This window comes from Talpa occidentalis, unplaced genomic scaffold, assembly GCF_014898055.3.
Source record: "Talpa occidentalis isolate TD23 unplaced genomic scaffold, MPIMG_talOcc4v2.1 talOcc4.2, whole genome shotgun sequence".
In the NCBI taxonomy this organism is placed as follows: domain Eukaryota; kingdom Metazoa; phylum Chordata; class Mammalia; order Eulipotyphla; family Talpidae; genus Talpa; species Talpa occidentalis.
In genome coordinates, this window is record NW_023602073.1 from 145,614,916 (window position 1) to 145,634,013 (window position 19,098).

The window sequence follows — 19,098 nt, forward strand, 5'->3', positions numbered from 1 at the left end:
GATGAGGGAATGAACTGTTCCACAAACACAGTTTTCCTGCTGATGGACTTCGTCCTTTTAAGACCTGAACATTTTCTTTGTTTTTCTCTCTGTTTTGGATGGACATCTTTCTAAGACAGATTTACTTTTTTGTGCTCATCACCAGTGCATTCAGCAGAGCTCGCTTAGGAAAGAATGAATTTTGCATCATTGTTGGGGAGTGTCGTGACGCCGAGACTCTCGTCTGGTGACATCAGAATGGCGTGTTTTCAAAGATGCTGTTCTTGGTTTTAGGTAGTGGATCCTTCTGGCAGCTTGGGGCTGGGGCTTTCTTGAATTTGTTCAGCTTGACTCCTGGGAAGCTGGGAAACAAAACAGCTGCTTTGCTTTCTAAGGAGAGCGCGAATGGGCTGTGGGTGGGGGCTGTCTGGAAGCCCTGCCCTGTGCCCATCAACTGAATGCACTTTGTGCCTCGGCCTCCATCATAGCTTCAGGTTTCCAGAGGAAGTTCTCATTTTTGTTTTTTAGATCTTGCTAACATTAAACCACCCATATCTGGAACAAAAAGATTGTATCTCGCTTCTACTGGCAATACTGCTGGATTTGCAGAGTTTAAAAAGAAGTGCCCAGCTATATCCAAGTCTGTTTCCCTAGAAGCCTCTTGGCTGACCTCTGGGTCGCCAGGTGTGTGAGGGGAGGTCCCTGGAGGTGTTGCTGTGCTAAAGGTCGTCTTTCCTCATCTCGCATCATTATTTATTGGGCATCCACCATTTATGTGGAAGACACAGGACATTGGGGACTTGCCTTCTTCCTAGGAATTTAAGTTTGAGTTTGGAAGAGGCGAATAGTAGAGGTGAAACAACAGTACTTGGGCTTCTCAGGGGTGCAGTGGCCGGGGCGGGGGCTGAGTCCTCCCATGGCTGGGTAAGAGTCCTCCTTCCAGAGGCCGGACCCTCGGCTCAAAGGTCCAGGCAGTGTACGTGGACCCCGAGGGAGGGCGCGGCGTGGAGTCAGCTGGTCCGTCACCGGGAGGTCCGCGGCGGTCCGTGTCCGTGGTGGCCACGAGCTTATCTGCTCACTCATCAGGCTCGTGGGGTGCAGGGGTGCCGGGAGTCGGGTCAGGCGTGGGGGGAGGTTACCATTTGCGCTGGGGAAGGAGGATGAGGCGTGAAAACTGCATGGCGAGGGGGGCATTATGGCTGGATCTTGACCAGTAAATGTGACTGCTGAGCTAGAGGAGGCGGGCGGGCTGGCCGAGGGAGAGCAGTGCCGGGTGGGCCTGGTGTACCACCGGTTTCCCTTCTGTGCCCTGCTCAGAGCTTGCTCAGCTTCTCACTTCTCTCCTGGCCGCCCAGTGGCAGACAGTGGGTTCTAGGTGGATGAGCTCGAACCGCTCGAGACCAGTTCTCCCAGTTTCTCCCAGTTTCTAATTGTGTCGTCTTCAGCAACCACCGTTTTAGTCCCTGTAACATTCACTTTCTCATAAAAAGAAAGGGAGATCGCAAGACTGATCTTGTGGGCTCCTCTGAATAATCAAGCTTGCATTTGACCAGCACGGTGTAAACCTAGTGTATGCGTGGTCAGTAGTAATTCCTGGGGCCCTGGTCAGAAGCACCCCAGTGTCCCCAGGCGGTGCCTACCGGCTGACTCCCTTGCAGGTGCCACAAACGCAGCAGGTGCAGGAGGAGTTGCCCGAGCTCAGCAACCTCTGCTTCTCTTCTTTCAGATCTGTCCAGCCTCACCCGTCCCCATTTTCTGTCTGTGAGAGCTTGAATTCTTGCAGTCAGCCTAGTTCACACCCTGATGTCATCTTCGATTAATTTTTACCTTTCATGTGGCGTTTCTTGTCTGTCATCAGCTCGTGCACTTTCTCATGACGTCATCACCACACGTGCTGGGCTCCCGTCACTGCACACTGGGTGGCTCCGTGGCTTTCCTGGGGCCAGGGCCGCGTGAGCCCCGCCTGTGTCGCACACTCTTCTCCTGTCCCCGAGCTCTTCCCGCTGTGTCCTTTGGTGTGGGCTCTCACTGCTGCCTGTTCTGTTTTTCATTAGTTCCGAGCTTATTAATAGGTAACACTTACTCTTGTGTGCCACGTACGTTGGGGACTTCATTTATACCAGCTCATTTTTCTTTTTTCTTTTTCTAAAGATTTGTTTATTTATGCATACAAGAGCTGGGGTGCAGGCCAGAGATGCAGTGGGTGAGAGGATCCACCGGAGACACGAAGTGGGGAGCAGAACAGGCAGATGTACTGAAATACACTGCTGAGGGGAGCAGCGGGGAGACAGGAGAGGTCTGCTGCACATGTGGGTTGCTCCCTGGCTGGAGATCGAACTGGTGCTGCAGTGGCTGTGGATAGACTCATAGTGCTGAGGCTTAACCCTTGTGCCACCAGGGATGCCCCAGCCCATTTTTCTTTATAACAGCCCTGGGAGGTGGGAACTGTCACTATTGTCATTTTGTCGTGGAGGAAGCTGAGACACAGGGTTGGTCAGTGGCTGCCCCAGGTTGCAGCGCTCAGCAGTGTTGGCACCCAGGAGATTTGGCTACAGCCCCGCCCTGGGGACCCACTGTTTCCACATTGTCTTCCATCCAGACAAGTTGCAGCCAGCAGGGCTGCCATCCACCTGCTCACCAGTGTAGTCAACACACAGAATGCCGGCACCGAATGGCGTCTTCCTCCTTCGAGCTTCGCTCTTCACCCATCTCTCCCTGCATGATGGCAGGAGATGGTGAAGGGCCATGGCTCTGGTAGGAGTTCGCACGGTTGGGGTTCAGATCTCAGACACTTCCCAGCCACCCGACCGACCTTGGCTGGTCGCTTCTTTGAAGCTGTATTACTCTAGAAAATGGGCATACACAGCCACGCCCAGCTTGCGGCGCTGATGTGGAGATGAGGCGATTTAGCGTGTGTCTGGCGCTTGAGCATGTGGAACACGGTCACTTGGAACAAGCTCTCACTCGTCATTGTAGTCTGAAGCCTCCCCTGCCCCATTCAGCTGATGTTTCTTCTTTTAAGCCTGTGTCAGCTTGCATGTTCCCTCTGCATGGCCTCAGCGTATCTTCTTCAGCTCCCAGAGAACAGGATCCTTGTTTCTGCACGACCCCCGGTCAGCTGTGTGATTTTTGAGCAAGTTACAAAATTTTGCAAGTCTCGGTGGCAACAGGGTGGTAACAAAGGGGGTTTTGTCCATGAAGTGGGGGACGTGGGACACACTGGAAGCTCTCACTAAGTGTAAGTTTTCATGCCTCTTGCCCTCTCTGGTCACACGTGCCTCCTCCAGTGACCAGCAGGTGCCCCATAAAATCTCATGCATAGATTCAAGTACTCAACTTCCTAGTTTGGAAGTGACCAGGAAGAAAGGAGGCTTTGTGCGGAAGGGACCTGCTGGCAGTTCATTAGCAGGAACTTGGGCACGTTGGGCAGCGCCTGCCGTGCTTTTTTTTTTTTTTTTTAATTTATTAAGCTCTTTTTTTAAAAGATTTATTTATTTATACAAGCACTGGGTACAGTCAGAAGCGCGGGAGGGTGAGAGAATTCACCAGAGCCAGAGCGGGGAGCAGAGCAGGCAGAAGGACCGAAGTACACTGCTGAGGGGAGCAGCGGGCGGCAGGAGAGGTCTGCGCGCCATGTAGGACCCTCCTCCAGCGGCTGGGGAGCAGCCGGGGATCGAACTGGCACCGCAGAGGCTGGGGGCAGCTTCGCAAACCCAGTGCTCAACCGCTGCGCCACCGGGGAGGCCCTGCCGTGCCTTTTTGAAATGTACTCTTAGTGCTGTTCCAAGTGCTTCTGACCAAGCCTTTCAGGGCATCACACAATTTTGACATCCTTTCTTCTTCTTCTTCTTTTTTTTTTTTTTAAGATTTATTTATTTATACAAGAGCTGGGGTACAGGCCAGAGGTGCGGGAGGGGAGAGGATTCACCAGAGACAGAGTGGGGAGCAGAACAGGCAGACAGACCGAAAGCACCGCTGAGGGGAGCAGCGGGCAAGACAGGAGAGGTCTGCCACGCCATGTGGGCATGTCCCTGGCCGGCCGGTAATCGAACCTGCACTGCAGAGGCTGCGGACAGCCTCACAGTGCTGCTGCACTCAACCTGCTGCGCCACTGGGGAGGCCCAATTTTGACATCATTGGAACTCACTCATGCAGACCTACTGTGTGCCACCAACTGCCCTAGCTGTTGAAAGCCTCCTTTCTTCCTGGTCACTTCCAAACTAGGAAGTTAAGTACTTGAATCTACGCCTGCGCTTTTATGGGGCACCTGCTGGTCACTGGAGGAGGCACGGGTGGCCAGAGATGGACAAGATCAGCCTGGTTCTTATTTTCATGGCTCCTGTTGTGTTGAGGGAGAGGCAGCAGCCAGGCACATGAAATTATAGAGGGTTGTGCTGGGAAGGGAAAGTAAAGGCTCAGCGGTGCATAATAAGGGGGATTAGTGGTGAGCACCGGGAAGCGTTCCCATTGGAAGGGATGATTGAGCTGAGATCTGAAGCCTGAGTAGGAGGGAGTGTCCAAGTGCGAGGCAGTGGAATATCTTCACATTTAATACTCGTTTTCTTTTAATGTCATGTGCTATTTAGTATTTTATGAAGCTTGGCTGATGACAGATGATAATTAGTCTTCAATTCTGGAGGTACCCAAATATGCTGTCATTGACTGCTTCATCTGACTTGTGTATAAATAGCCTGTGTGTGGGGCTGGGGGAGGGGGGCTGACTGGGCTCCGAGCACAGGCAGGCTTTGTGCTCCTGGCGGCGCTTGGCCAGAGCTGCGGGCAGAGCCCATGGCGCACCTTGTCATGTTGTGGGTGGTGCTGTCTGGGCTTGTCTGCCCCAGGTCAGGTGCCTTTATTTTAATTTGTATTATGTATATTTGCTCTGAAAGTTGTTTTTGTTGAAACTTGAAGAGCCAGTTGCTTGCGGCTGGAGTGTGGACCGGCTTCGTGGAAATTTGCAGCAGGAGTTTGCGAGCATGGAGAGGGGGCATCCCTCAGCCAGGGGCAATGAGCTCTCGGAACATGGCCGCTGTTCAGGGATTGTCCCTTGAAGCCCAGTGTAATTGTCGCTGTGGAGCTCGTTTTGGTGTCCGTGATGCCGCAGGAGAGGATGTTGGCTGCTGGACCAGATCAGCAGCTCAGGGGAAGCTGTGTGTGTTGATTGCTTTTCTTCAAGGTCCGTTACTGGCAGTTTCCCTTCAGCATGAAGAAGCAGGCCCTGGAAGACATTCTCTCCAACTCACCTGGCTTTGTCTTCATTATATTTGTTTTTTGACACTTTCTGTTTATGACAGGTGATATGAATTTACAGCAGTGATTTAAAGACTTTAAAAACATTAATGAATTGACTTTAAAATACTAAGTACACAATGGTAGATAATGACACTCAAATTTCTCAGAATTGTAAAGGGAGTTTTAATGACTGAAGTTTGCAAATGCATCCTTGCTGTTAACTGGGGTTTTCCTGCTGTCATTTTTTTTTTTTTTTTAATCTCAGAGGACCTATGTTAAAATCTTATAACGCAATTAGATAGTACTGCACACCCTCTAGGGCGGTGATAATCAAAAAGATGGATAATAACAAGTGTTGGTGACACTTTAGAGAAAATGGAAGCCTCGTCCATGCAGCCCCTTTGGGAAGTGGTTGGCAGCTCTTCAGAACATTCGACCATTTACTCCTAGGCCTTATCCAGGAGAAATGAAAACTTATGTCATCTAAAAACCTGTCCCCAAATGCCCATAGCACATTATTCACAAGAGCCCGAAAATAGAAACCGCCTGAATTTCATCAGCTCATGAGGAATGGCTTAAACACTCGGCATATCCGTACACTGTAATGCTAGCTATAAAAAGGAGTGAAGCACTGGCAGAGGCTACCCCATGGATAGGCCTCAAAAACACTGCGAAGTGAAATAAGCCAAACTCACAAGGTGACGTGTTATGTGATTCCATTCATAGAAAATGCCCAGGAAGGCAAAACCATAGAGATAGATGAGTGATTACGGGCTTGGGTGGAGAGGTGACTGCTGGTGGGAGTGGGGTTTCTGTTGGGGGTGGTGGGAATTTTCTCAAATTGGATAGTGGCTGCACAACCTCGTGACTCTGCTAAAGGCTACTGAACTGTACACTTGCAAAGGCACGTGCTATGGTATGTCAGGACCCTAACTCCTAGGGTGCAGCGTTTCAGAGGCAAGAGACAGACAGGAAATGGTGACCGGTACAGTCAAGGTTATTCCTAATCATGATGTGTTAAGAAAATAAAAAGGCTTCGTGATGGAAGGGATGTTGTGATGGGAGGAACTGGACATGTGGATGGACTTTTTTGGACTGGAGGGTCAGAGAGCGACCCTGTGGGAGATGATGTTGGAGCTGAGACCAGACGACCCGAGAAACCCAGGTAGAGCTGTGGCAGAAGACGGTTCTTGGAAAATGAGCACCTCGTGTCATGTGTACCCCTGCATTTCCTCTGCTCCGTAGAGGGTCAGACTCCGAGACCAGGAGTTGCTCTGGTCCTCTCTGGTGCACACACCTGTCGTGCTCTACCTTTTGGTAATATGCATATGCCTGTGTTTATGTATACCCCCCCCACTTACAGTTACTATATGCAAATAAATAGCAAATATAATAATAAATCTCACTGCAGCAGAAATCTATCCCCCCAGATGTGAGACTTTCCATGAAGGAGAGAGCCTCGGGAGGGTCCGTCTTGGGACTCTGACCTGTAGTTTTTGCTTAGGTGACTGGACACAAGAGGAGGAGGCTGGTCTTCAGGCCCACCTGCACAGTGGGTATTTCCTGAGAACTCCTGAGGCATTTCCAAGCCCCATCGCCCCCCACGAGTGCTGTCGAGCCGTGTCCAGGTGCTGCTAAGAAAATAGGTCTAAGATGGTGTCATTCTTTTAGGAAGCTTTTGTTTTGTTTTGGAGGTGCCATGCTTTCCCCAACAAGAAACAGGAAAGTGGAAAGATGGGGTGATGGCAGTGAAAGCCAGTGCATTTTTCTGTGGGGGTGGGAGGGTGGTGTCTGGGAGGACAGGTTGGGAGTTTCCACGCCAAGGGTTCAGTAGCTGTTGTTTCTTTTCAGCGTGAACTTGGCAATGACCGTCAAGATTCTTTGGGGCTCTCAGTGGAAACAGAGTAGCCATCTGCTCTGCTGTCCCTGTCCCCCCCTGAAAGCACCTGCCTCCGTATTTCAGGATGCGGGGCCCCCTCCGTTCTTACCCCTCATTCTGTTAAGTACAAGACAAAAACGGGGAGTAAAATAATGCTTTTAAATTCTACTGGTCCCGATTAATCTCCCCCCCAATTTTATTACACTCATTTAATAATATCCACATATGCATTATCCATGACTTTCTTCCATTTTTTTTTTAAACAAAACAAGATCACATCATACACATTTTCTCATCTGGTTTTTCTCAGTCAATAACATCCGGAAGAAATCTCTCCATTGGGCCTGTCTGATCTTGTCTTTATTAGTCAACTTTGAAAGCAACTGCCTTTTTACATGTCAGTCACTGTGTCCAGACAGTGCGTGACCTGCCTTGTGCATGGGGCCTGGCTGTGACTTGGGCGCTCTTGACCTTCCTGTCAGCGGGGGTTGGCTGGCAGTGGTGAGGAGAGGGCCAGGCGCTCCGGGGGATATTATGGGTTTGGTTGCAAACCTCTGCCATAAAGCGAGTGTCACGTGAACGTGCGTTCCCCAACAGGAAACAGGAAAGTGGAAAGATGGGGTGATGGCAGTGAAAACGAGCGTGTTTTTTGGGGGGAGGTGGGTGGGCAGTGTCTGGGAGGACAGGTCGGGCGTTTCCACGCGAAGGGTTCATGGGGCCCGTGAACGTTCTGTTTACACCGTCCTGCCATCAGGGATGTGCAGCAGCGTTCTAGGAAACCATGTGCACACCTTCATTCCACGTGGCCGTGGAAGGGCGCACACGCTGTTGGGAAAATTGCTGGACCGGGGAGGGGGGTGCCACAAACCTTTAAGTTGTGAAACACACACTCTCTGCAGTGTGCTGTATAGCCAGGGGTGCCTCGGCGCCCTCAGATGTCAGAATCCTGGAAAAATCGCGGTGCAGGAGCCAGGGATCGGCTTTCCGCCTCTGCACGCCTGCCAAGCTCACCTGTCAGGCAGAAATGAGAGCCTCAGGCCCACATACGCTGCCCGCACAGAGCAAAGGCGACTTTCCCGGGGCAGGGTCTGTGTGATCAGAGTCACTCAAGGAGCACAGGACGCACAGGACGTGGGGGCATTTCTGCTGGTCCCCAGGGTGGAGTCACACTGGCTTTTCTGGAGGGCAGGGAGAGAGCGTTAAGCCCTCGGGAGACTGACAGTCCATCAAGCCAGTTTATGGCACGCCTGTGGGAATTTTGTCTTGAGAACCTGCAAGTTCTTCCCCCATCTCACAGGAAGCTTCTAGGGCGGGGGTGTCTCTTTCCAGTTCCTCATTGAGAATGTCCGCAGCTCTGGGCACAGGGGGCTCGTGAAAGGGGAGCAGGGGCGTGGACAGGTTCACGAGAAGTGACAGGTTCGGGGCTGTCAAGCCTCATAGACACACACCCCTCCGCTGTGGTCTCTGCCTCAGCTGGGCCTGCCTTCTCTTCTCTCTTTCATCCGACCAGCGTTGTGCAGGTGGTGCACAAGGCGTGGCTTCCAGCTCTGTGCTTCAGAGGTGCGGGAAGCAGATGGCGGATAGTGAGTTAATGCAAGTGTGCAAAGTCCCGATGTCACGGCCCCCAGGAGGGTCTCCTGGCTGGTGAATGTCAGCCTGTGAGTGCAGCGACCAGGTTGAGCAAGAACTTGAGGGCTGACCAGCAGCGGACAAGGGACCTGGGAGTCTGAAGCACCTTTCGCTCGGCTGGGGAGAGGGCGCCCATGGGGAGGGACGGAGAGCAGTGGACTAGGGTGGGGTCTAGGGGTGATCTGGTGGCAGCACCCTCCAGTGGCCATCCCTGGTGGGGGGATTCTGGTGTTACCACGATTAAAAGAATAAAATTACTGTTTGACAAAAATAAAGCAAACAGACTCCCTGAGCCCCAGGTTCGTTTATTTATTTTAATTTTTACTGGCACTTCCATGGCCCCTACTGTGTCCTGTCATGAATACTGATGTAAGAAAAAAGAAACTCTCAAATTTGAACATCTTTAGTCATTGAGAAAATCTCACAGCCTCGGTGCTTTTATCCTCTGCATATTGTAGATTAAAAAAAATGGAGGCACAGAGAGGCTAAGTCACTTCCCCGAAGTCCCACAGCTCGGAAGTCATGGGGCGGGGCCCGCACAGTCCATGGTCCTCGCCCCCCGCCTTGCTGTCTCCTGGTCTGTGAAATGGGCCTAATGGCCCTTTGTGGCTTCGTTTACAGCCCTTTGATCCTGCATCTCGGCCGCATCTGTCCCGTGTCCACGATGCTCAGCACGGTCCTGGAACCACACCTGAGGGTCCGTGTACTTACTAAGAAGCCACTTTTCCATCTGTTCCTTTCTTTATTGCCTCATTGGACCCTCCACCCCGCAAGGATTTGGGTGCCCAGTGGCGGTCTGGGTCCTGCCTCAGCTTTGCCTCTCTCAGGCATGATGTCCTGGGGCAGGCACCCCGGGCCTGGGCGGCCTTGCCAGTCAAATGGGAATAACCACCACCTGGCTGGCATCCCCCCCGGGGCCACCGTGGGGATTGGGGAAGCATCACTTTCCTCGAAACTGCTTTGTGAACCGCAGTGGGCGCCCCATTAACTTGGGGCTCAGTGTAATACACCGGGCTGCTGTTTACACTGTGCATTTTGGAAGGAGGGCAGTGGTGCGGGTGAAGGGTCAGACACGTGGCAGTTTTTCCACGGAAATCCTGATGGGCCCAGGGAGCGGAGGTGATGGGCATGTGGAAATTTCCACTGGGCAGTATGCGAATGTAACCGAAGCTCCCTGTCTCACAGCCCTGGTCACCTTGAAGTCCAGTGCTGAGCTCATTCTCCACGGTGCTGTCCACTTGAACTTGCCTGGAGTGCAGGAACTGGTTAATGCTCCCTTGTTCAGTGAAGTGTGCCTTTAACACTTGCTGTAGCCAATGTTTAACTTCTAGACCAAATCGAATTTATGTAGTTTTGGCAAAATCAGGCTTGCCAAGTACGAGTTGCTGGATGAAGTCCATTCTTTTCTCCTTTCTTCCCCTCCCCCCCTTGGGTCCTGACCTTACAGAATTGGATACAATAGTTTGGTTACTGAATTACAATGACCAGCCTTGGAATGTGTCACTTTTCTGAGCGACACAATGCTTTGTGTTCATGTCCACAAATTTGTTTTTGTTTTAAGAATCTGGAAACTTGTTCAGCATTTTTTTGTTTGACCTCTGCTGTCATGTATCTGTACACAACCTCAGACAGAGAAGCTAAGGTTGAGGTTCTTCCCGGCAGCCCCCGCTTCATGTTCCCATACATTTTTGGGGTGAGATTGGGATCCAGGGAAGTGGACGCAAAGCTGATCATTGAGGGCAGTTATTTTTTCCAGATTCTGATCATCTGGTTGAGAATCTGATGATTCTGATCATCCCCAGCCGAGCGAAAAAGGGGCTTCAGAATTCCAGTTCCCTTGTCCGCTGCTTGTGATTTGCATGTTAGTTCTTTTTTAGTGATTTGAGTGATATACATTAGGATCTCTGGATTATCACTATCTTCAGATTATACTATGTCCTTTCCCCAGCTCCCACTCTGGGCACAAATCCCCTTGTGGCCTGGCTTTGTTCAGCATCTGGGGGTGCTGGGGGCATGATGGTGTGGCCTCCCTTTACTGCATCCCATATTGCACATAACCTGCTGGAGCTGGGGCCAGGTGGTGAAGCCACCATCTTGGAAGCCAGTTGTCTGGTTCACACTGCCGGCGGGATGCATGGTGTACCCGTTCAGAAACCACAAATGGGGCAGTTCATCTGATTGTTTTCTGGGTAACTTGAATCCTGAACCGAGGTACTTCTATTTTTGCTTCTTAAATTTCCTGGCACTCATTGATTTGTTTGCTATTTTCCAGTTCTGCTTAAGTGATAGATCATCTCCTTACATAGGCAAACCCAAAGGGTGTTTGTTTCTTGGATACATCTCTTGGTTAATTGGAGTGACAGTCCAAGAAGATCTTGATGACCAACAAGTTCCCTTTGCTTTAGAAACGAAAATACCCATGCCCTCTGCTCGCTCTGTCGTTGCTGCTTTGGTCGCTCTTCCGAAGTGATGTGTGGACAATTATCCCCAAAGGTTTAAAGCATAAACTTTGATTTTTGTCTTCAGCATTGCAGTGACCTTTCAGCTTGGTGCCTAAAAACAGCCAGCAGTGGTCCCTTCTCAGAACCAGTTGCTCCATTCCATAAATCTTGCACATGAGATTTGCTGGTTCTTCACTGGACATACATCCAGGTCCTCATTGCCGTATCTTCGGTTGTGCTGGCGTTTTATGTGGTCTCTGCTTGAAGGCAGCAGCCCCGTCGCAACAGACTTCACATTCAACTCAGACCTGGATGGAAAACCAGACAGTCTCTTTCTCAAGACTGTTTATTCACTTACTGATCATTTTAGCTCTGAGGATGTTTGGGATTTAAGTTTCTGGGCAGTTAATTTCCCTCTTCATCCTTTTCCGTTGTAAGTCCAGGTAACCTGTGGTAGCCCAGATTATGTAGAAGCGGACTTTAGACCTGGAGAAAGCCAGGAGAGTCTTCTCATCCCCGTTTTGACATTGGGTTTAGCTGTGGCATCCTTTCTTCAAATTGGATTTAGCCAGAAGCATAGAAGGGTGACTGGGGAAATCAGAGCTTCCCCAGCTTGATTCATCCACACTGGATTGAGAACCAGGACTAAATAGGCCAGTGTGGGGCCTCCCTGGTGGCACAAGGGGTTAAGTACAGCACTGCGAAGCTATCCACAGTCTCTGCAGCACGAGTTCGATCCCCAGCTGGCCAGGGAGCTACCCACATGGCACAGCAGACCTATCCTGACTCGCCCGCTGCTCCCCTCAGCAGTGTATTTCAGTCAGTCTGCCTGTTCTGCTCCCCACTCTGTCTCTGGTGAGTCCTCTCATGCCCCACACCTCTGGCCTGTACCCCAGTTCATTTTTTTCCTTTTTTTTGTACCCCAGTTCTTGTGTGCATAAATACATAAATCTTTTTTTAAAAAAGAGGAAATGTAGAGACCTGGAAGAAGACCTGACAGACTTGGGGATGAACAAAGTGGAGGAGGAGGGGACCAATCAGCTTTTGGCTTGGGCGACTCTTGGAGCCGGGCTCAGGCAAGCTTGATGATAAGGAGGAGTTCAGTTTGGCCAGTGTTGAGTTTTAGGTGACAGAGCAGAACCTGATGGCTGTCATCGTACATACGTCTGGACGCTCTAGATTTTTGATCATGCTTTTCCGTAAGTAAATGATTTGTGGACACACACGCTGACAATAGATAGACATTTATCTGTAAGTAATAGACACATTCTACTGAGCTAGAATGTATATAATAAAACCTACATAAGAAGTAGATATTTCCAAAGGTTAAGATAAAGATTAAAAAGTATTTTAAAAAATCACAAGACAAATACATATTTACATGTGATTCTTCATTAGGTTACAGGTTGTGATGCCTTTTTCATGTAGTTAACCGCATTGATTTACACATCAGCTCTACTATTTTTTTTTTAAAGATTTATTTATTTATTTATACAAGCACTGGGTATAGTCAGAAGCGCGGGAGGCTGAGAGAATTCACCAGAGCCAGAGCAGGGACCAGAACAGGCAGACTGATGAAATACACCGCTGAGGGGAGCAGCAGGCGCAGCAGGAGAGGTCTGTGCGCCATGTGGGACCCTCGCCCGGTGGCTGGGCGCAGACAGCTACGGAGCCCAGCGCTCAACCGCTGTGCCACCGGGGGAGGCCTAGCTCTACTATTTTTGATGGTTACCCCGTACTTGTTTTGTCATCAGTGTAGAGTTCACGTTGTGTTTCATGCTATTCCTTGTCCTCTTAAGATCCGCACGGGGAAAAGGGTAGATTCTGAGCTAACGAAGGAGCTTGTGGCTATAGCTTCTCTCATGAGAGAAGATGTGGGATGTTCCGGTGGGGAGGAAAAAGGATGAGGTTGTGGAGAAATGGCGTCCTCACATTTCCCGAGGAATAACTTGCTTCCAAAGGGGCCTCGACACATTGAGTGATGTGGCCCTTTAGTCTTGGCCTTTTAGCCTCTGACAGTTGACCCTTGGGCCTCCCTTCTCCCCCTGTTTCCCAGAGGCATTGGTTGTAGCTTTGACTCATTAGGAAAGGTCATCCAGGGACCTTTCCAACCAGGCAAAAAGAATTCTCAACCCTTCCAAACTGCAAAGCTAAATAATAAAAGTAAATATCCTGTGAGATCATTGTGTCATTGCCTGAATTGAGACAGCTGGACTTAAACCAGTTTTATCACTAGCTTTAAAATTAAGGATTATAGGGCCTCCCTGGTGGAGCAAGGGGTTAAGATGCAACCTGTGAAGCTATCCCTAGCCACTACAGCACAAGTTTGATCCCCGGCCAGGGAGCTACCCACAGGGTACAGCAGACGTCTCCTAACTCGCCCGCTTCTCCCCTCAGCAGTGTACTTTGGTCAGTCTGCTTGTTCTGTTCCCCACTCTGTCTCTGGTGAATCCTTTCACCCCCCACACTTCTGGCCTGTACCCCGGTTCTTGTATCATAAATAAATAAATCTTTAAAAAAATAAAATAAAATTAAGGACTACAGATGTCAATAAAGCAAGATGACAGGAGAAAGTCATTCCACAGGGAGGTAGTTGGTGGCTTCCTTGCACTACCTGCCATTTCTCTGCCCGTCTGCTTTGCCCGTTCGTCATGCTGTGTCCAGGTAGTAGCCAAAACATATTGAACTTTGGCTGGAAACCTCGTTTTTTATTTTTGGTAAGTTTGGGAGATGTTAAAATATCTTGGATCTGAAGTATTAGCAGGTTGGGAAGGCTGAAGGTCTTTGATCTTTGGTCTTTGTCATTTAATGTTTTGGAAAGCGTAGGAAGTTCTGGGAATATTGGAAGTAACGCAGGAGTGCCGCGTTGCCTGGCCTGCTTTCTCTGGCTTAGGTGACCAAGCACTGACCATCTTCCAGGCCATCTTCTTCACAGAGAGGTCTGTCCCTTGCATATGGTTATTGCTCCATCAATTTGGATTGTATTAAACACTTTCATAAATTTGGATTAAATTGAAGTTGTGTGATCTGTGTTTGGTTTTCCTAGTCAAGGGACACAGAACACGCAAATCCTGCTTGTGTCGCTTGTTGCTCAGGGCCCTTAAAAGTCCTGAATGAAATGTGAACTGACAAGCTCTGGCTAAACTGATTCTGAGTTAAAACATTTCTTTAAGAATACCAAAAGTCTTTGTTTAAAACACGCCTTAATGATCAGAAGTGTTCCAGGTAAGGTGCTGTGAGATCTGCTCCGGGTTCACTGTATTTGCCAAATTAGAGATTTCTTTTTTGTGTGTAGGAGAACTTGGGTGCAGGCTAGAGGTGTGGGGGGTGAGAGGATTCACCAGAGACAGAGTGGGGAGCAGAACAGGTGGATCTACTGAAATATCCTGCTGAGGGGAGCAGCAGGCAGACAGGAGAGGTCTGCTGCGCCATGTGGGTCAGCTCTCTGACTGAGGATTGAACTCAGGCCATAGTAATGATAGTGCTGAGACTCAACCCCTAGGCCACGAGTGAGGCCCCAGAATTAGAAATTTTGCCAACCTGGACCCACAGGCCGAAAACACAGTGATGTGAAGTTCTTTCCAGTGGGTCTCACCTGCCCTAACATAGCTAGTCAGTCCCATCAAGAAAAGGGAACAGTTCTAGATCTTTGTATTATTTACTCCAAATTATTAATCTTGGGATATACAATCCTTTCCACTTTTTGCAGAGATTAATTACTAAAAATGAATTCTTAGCACAGGGCAAATGTCTTGTGAAAGACTGGAGCTTTGTTTTGTCTGTGCTATCTCTCTTGTGATGTACACATGACCTCCTTTAATCTTGAAACACTGAAACGTGTAGCAGAAAATACTTGTAACTGATACCACAATCAGTTCCTTCATTATCATGAGTCACTCACTTGCTTGGAACAAAATCGGGTGACATGTGCATTGGTGTTACATTAATCTTTATGTGAAGAATTCATTTCTTTACTTCACAAATACTGTTGAGTCGCAGCAATGCTCTGGGTGCTGGGCATCAACAGTAAACAAAAGGAAGCCTCTGCTTTCACGGTGCTTCTGTTCTCATGTCAGTTCTCAACTAGTTTTAGGTAGAATTGATGACTATGCAGGCTCCCAAATTTGGGGATATTTTCTGGGGGAGATAATAACATTGGCTATTGAGAGTATGTTTTATGTCCAATTCACTTTGTTATAAAGGGGGCTCCCTAAGCTTTTGAGAGTCCTTGTGTGTGTCTGAGTTTTTACTTTGTATAATTGGAGCTTTGAGAACCTGAATAAATCGTAACTTTTTATTTAACAAAATACCTGGAATATTTACTGTGTTTCACGGCATTTTAAGCTCTTTATTTAACATTGGGTTTTCATTACAGATTTATGTAGTCGGTATTATTATTATACTCCTGTTTTGCAAATGAGGGAACTGAGCACCTGGCACTGGGCACTGTGTTAACCATACATGGGGCTGGGGTTGGAGCTCAGGCCCTTAAGCCCTTCCCATGCCTTTCCCCATCTGGGGCGAGAGTTCTTGCTTCTCTTTTTGCACTTGGGATGTCCGTGGAAGGTTAGGAGAGTGGACAGCCAGCTTTCCTGACAATGGAGAACGTCTGGGTTATCTCAAACTGTGGCTTCCGTTCTGGGGGCATGTTTCTGCTTTTACCCTCATGATTCTTTCACGTTGAATTATATGTCTAATTTGTGTAAATGATTTGTGTCTGATCTCCTTGTATTGGGTTATTTTGCTCAGAGCTGCTAGTCTTTTTCTAAGTTCCTTGAGGCAAAGAACTGGCGAATAAGTATATTTGACAAATGGGTAAAAGTGTGTGGTTTGCTGCAAAATCTAACCAGTGAATTTAAAAAGGGATTTTCCCCTCCTTTGGGGGTGGCAGGTTCACACGATAGTTTAATTTAGCTGTTTATAAATGTTCAATTGTATTCTATACAATAGAGTACCTGAACAATAGGCCATGATGTTTTGGAATAATAAAGGGGCATTACTCTTTCAAGCCTAATGTAGTCTTCGAGTGTGTGTCCCTTGAGGGGAAGGTCTTGAAGGTGCTCTAGTTTCTGCACTTTAGGTCGATAACAGCGGGATCATTTAATTCATAATTCTCCTACCTCTCAAGGCTCTTGTGATGATTCATGGTTAGTCAGTCATACTCCATCAGGAGCCTAGGATGATTCTGGGCCCCTTTTCAGGAAGAAGTTTTCTTTTTTTTCTTTTTTTTTAAATTATTTATTGATTTATACAAGAGCTGGGGTACAAGCCAGAGGTGCGGGAGGGTGAGAAGATTCACCAGAGACAGAGCAGGGAGCAGAACAGGCAGACTGACGAAATACACTGCTGAGGGGAGCAGCGGGCAAGACAGGAGAGGTTTGCCGCATCGTGTGGGAGTCTCCCTGGCTGGCCGGGAATCGAACCGGTGCTGCAAAGGCTGCAGACAGCTTCACAGCGCTGCGCTCAACCCGCTGAGCCACCGGGGAGGCCCAGGAAGATGTTTTCTTCAGGTTCTCAACCTTGGATTATTTATAACCTTCATCCTTTCTAACCCTTACTGGACCTTCCCTCTCATCCTTTTCTGTGCCCCAAACATTTCCTTATTTCTCTGAAGTTACTTCTGAAATCCTGTCTTTCCAGTGAATCTTTTCACAGTTAATGAAAGGGAAATCTGGCTCCATCTTTATGGCTACCTCTTATTCAGGGATGACGTTTAATACTTTGTGCAAGGTGTCCTGAAAGTTGAATGGACTGATTTATCCTGCACGTGGAAACTGTGACGACTCGCCCACCTTGAGCCTGTACGTTGAGTGATGGATGTGTGGGACACATCAGTGTGAATGTGAATTCTCCTGGTCCTTGTTTAGCGTGGAGTTGGTTTCTCCCCATGGGTAGATAACCACTTTCTCCCTGCATCTTCTCCTGGCCTTTCTGTGTATCTTCTCTTAAAAGGAGCTAGTTCTGCTGGGTTAGGACTCATCCCATGGCCTCATTTGAACTCCGTCACCTCTTGAAAGACAGATATCTCTCCAAATACAGTCATGCCCTGAGCTTCTGGGGTTATGACTTCAACTTAGGAATCTCGGGGAGAGCAATCCAGTCATCACAAGGTTGAAATGTACAATTTAGTTGACCTAAACTTTGATGACACATTAAGACAAAAATCCTTTTTGATGCCTAAAGGTGGGCAAGGGAAGAGGGCTGCTGAAGAGGAATGTAGGCTGTTGGTTGTGAACTGGCTTAGACCTGGTGAAGTCTGTGGGTACAATCCACAATTAGTCCTTTGTCCATCCCCTGCAGTGTTCTGAGCTCCAGGAGGCCTGGAGTGCCTTCTAAGAACCTCTGTGTTTCTGTGGTTCTGTTTCAGCAGCTGTGTTGTACAACAGAGCTTGTGTCCAACAGACCTTGCTTTGCATTCCAACTCTTCCTTCAGTGTCAACTTGAAGATAATGCCTATAAAAATCCTTCTTGGCATCATGCCAGCTCTGGACTGTGGCAGGTCACTTGCCCACCCCGAGCCTGTCCATGGTTCCATCTACAAAGTGTAAGGGGTGGTTAGCGGCTCCTGGCCCTGGGCCTGGTCACTGCTGTCCTCTGTAGGCGGGTGCTGCCCCACTGCAGACCAACTGGGTGATCTGGCTGAGCTGTCCCTTCGGCCCAGGTGGGACATGGGTCTCAGCACCTGCTGAATGGCTGGCCTCCCCTCCTGCCAAGTCCCACATGCAGAGGCTGGAGTGGCTTGGGGCTCTCAGGGTAGAGCTGGCTGACGTGGGGTCCTGCCTGCTCTGGGACGGAGCCCCCCTCTGCTAGACACGAGTGTCTTCAGACTGGGTCTGGGCTGGGTCCAGTTGGTTACTGTAAGTCCACGTTCTCCACACTGCCTCTGCCTGTCACTTGGTAGCCTCAGTGGTTATCAGCAAATTCTTCCTTTCTGGATCTTATCAGGAGGCAAATGGTGAACGTTTGTGGGACAGAACTGTCCTTTGGTCCAGGAGGTCAGATTTTAAGATCCCGGACTTGACTTATTGCCAAAAGCAATGCTGTCCTTGTGGCCACTTTCCTCAGACCATCCACACAACAGAGCTTTTGTAAAGGGGCAGACGAAGCGTGTGTGTGTGTGTGTGTGTGTACTGGACAGCAGCCTGCCTGCCATATACTTTGTTCTAATTTAATTGAGTTTTCATCCTTTGTGTTAGGATTGAATTTATAAAAACCTTTAAAACAGGAAGGTGGCTTTTATTATAAGGCTTGAATAGATCAGTTCATTCAGGGTAAAATTTTATTACAGTAAAACCATGAAAACAAGTTGACCGGAGCATCTCTGTGCCGGAATAAAGAGTCCAGAGTTCTATTTGGCTCACCTAATTTAATCATTATATAAGAGTCTTAGAATACAACTCTGTTGGCAGTAAGGTTTGACCTGGAAAAATTCCCATAAGCTAACCCATTTTACATGGCCTTTCTCTGGTTCTGCTGTTGGTACCTTCTTTGTTGGTTTCTATATTCATCAGAACTTTTATTTTTTGCAAGGGCCGGAAATGCAGCATAAGAAAGCTTAAGCTCAGAAAAGACTTCTTTCAATTTCAGTGAAAAAATCTAGGGGTGGAAGTAAAGTATTTTTCGGTGGGGTTAGATTTAGGAGCACATAGGATATTATGGAGACATCCTTTTTCCCCCCACAACCTCTTCTTTCCCCACCCCCACTGGGAGAGGGCTGGTGTCCCAAAGGAAGAGTCACTTCACAAGCAGACAAACCCGTGTTGAGTGTGATCACTAGGGTGTCAAGTCAGTGGGGATTCAGTGTTTGTTCTTTCAATTGAAAGAGAACAGGAAGGTAGCCATCCTAAAATTGTTCTGGATCCATCTGAATTTTTTTTTAAAGATTTATTTATTTATGCATGCGAGAACTGGGGTACAGGCCAGAGGTGCGGGGGGTGA

General features: G+C 48.7%; 1 protein-coding gene across 1 annotated transcript in view; it reads left to right on the forward strand.

Moving 5' to 3' along the window:
* CNKSR3 (CNKSR family member 3) overlaps window positions 1-19,098 on the forward strand; it is an 88,224-nt gene that overhangs the window by 31,643 nt on the left and 37,483 nt on the right. The window lies entirely within an intron of this gene.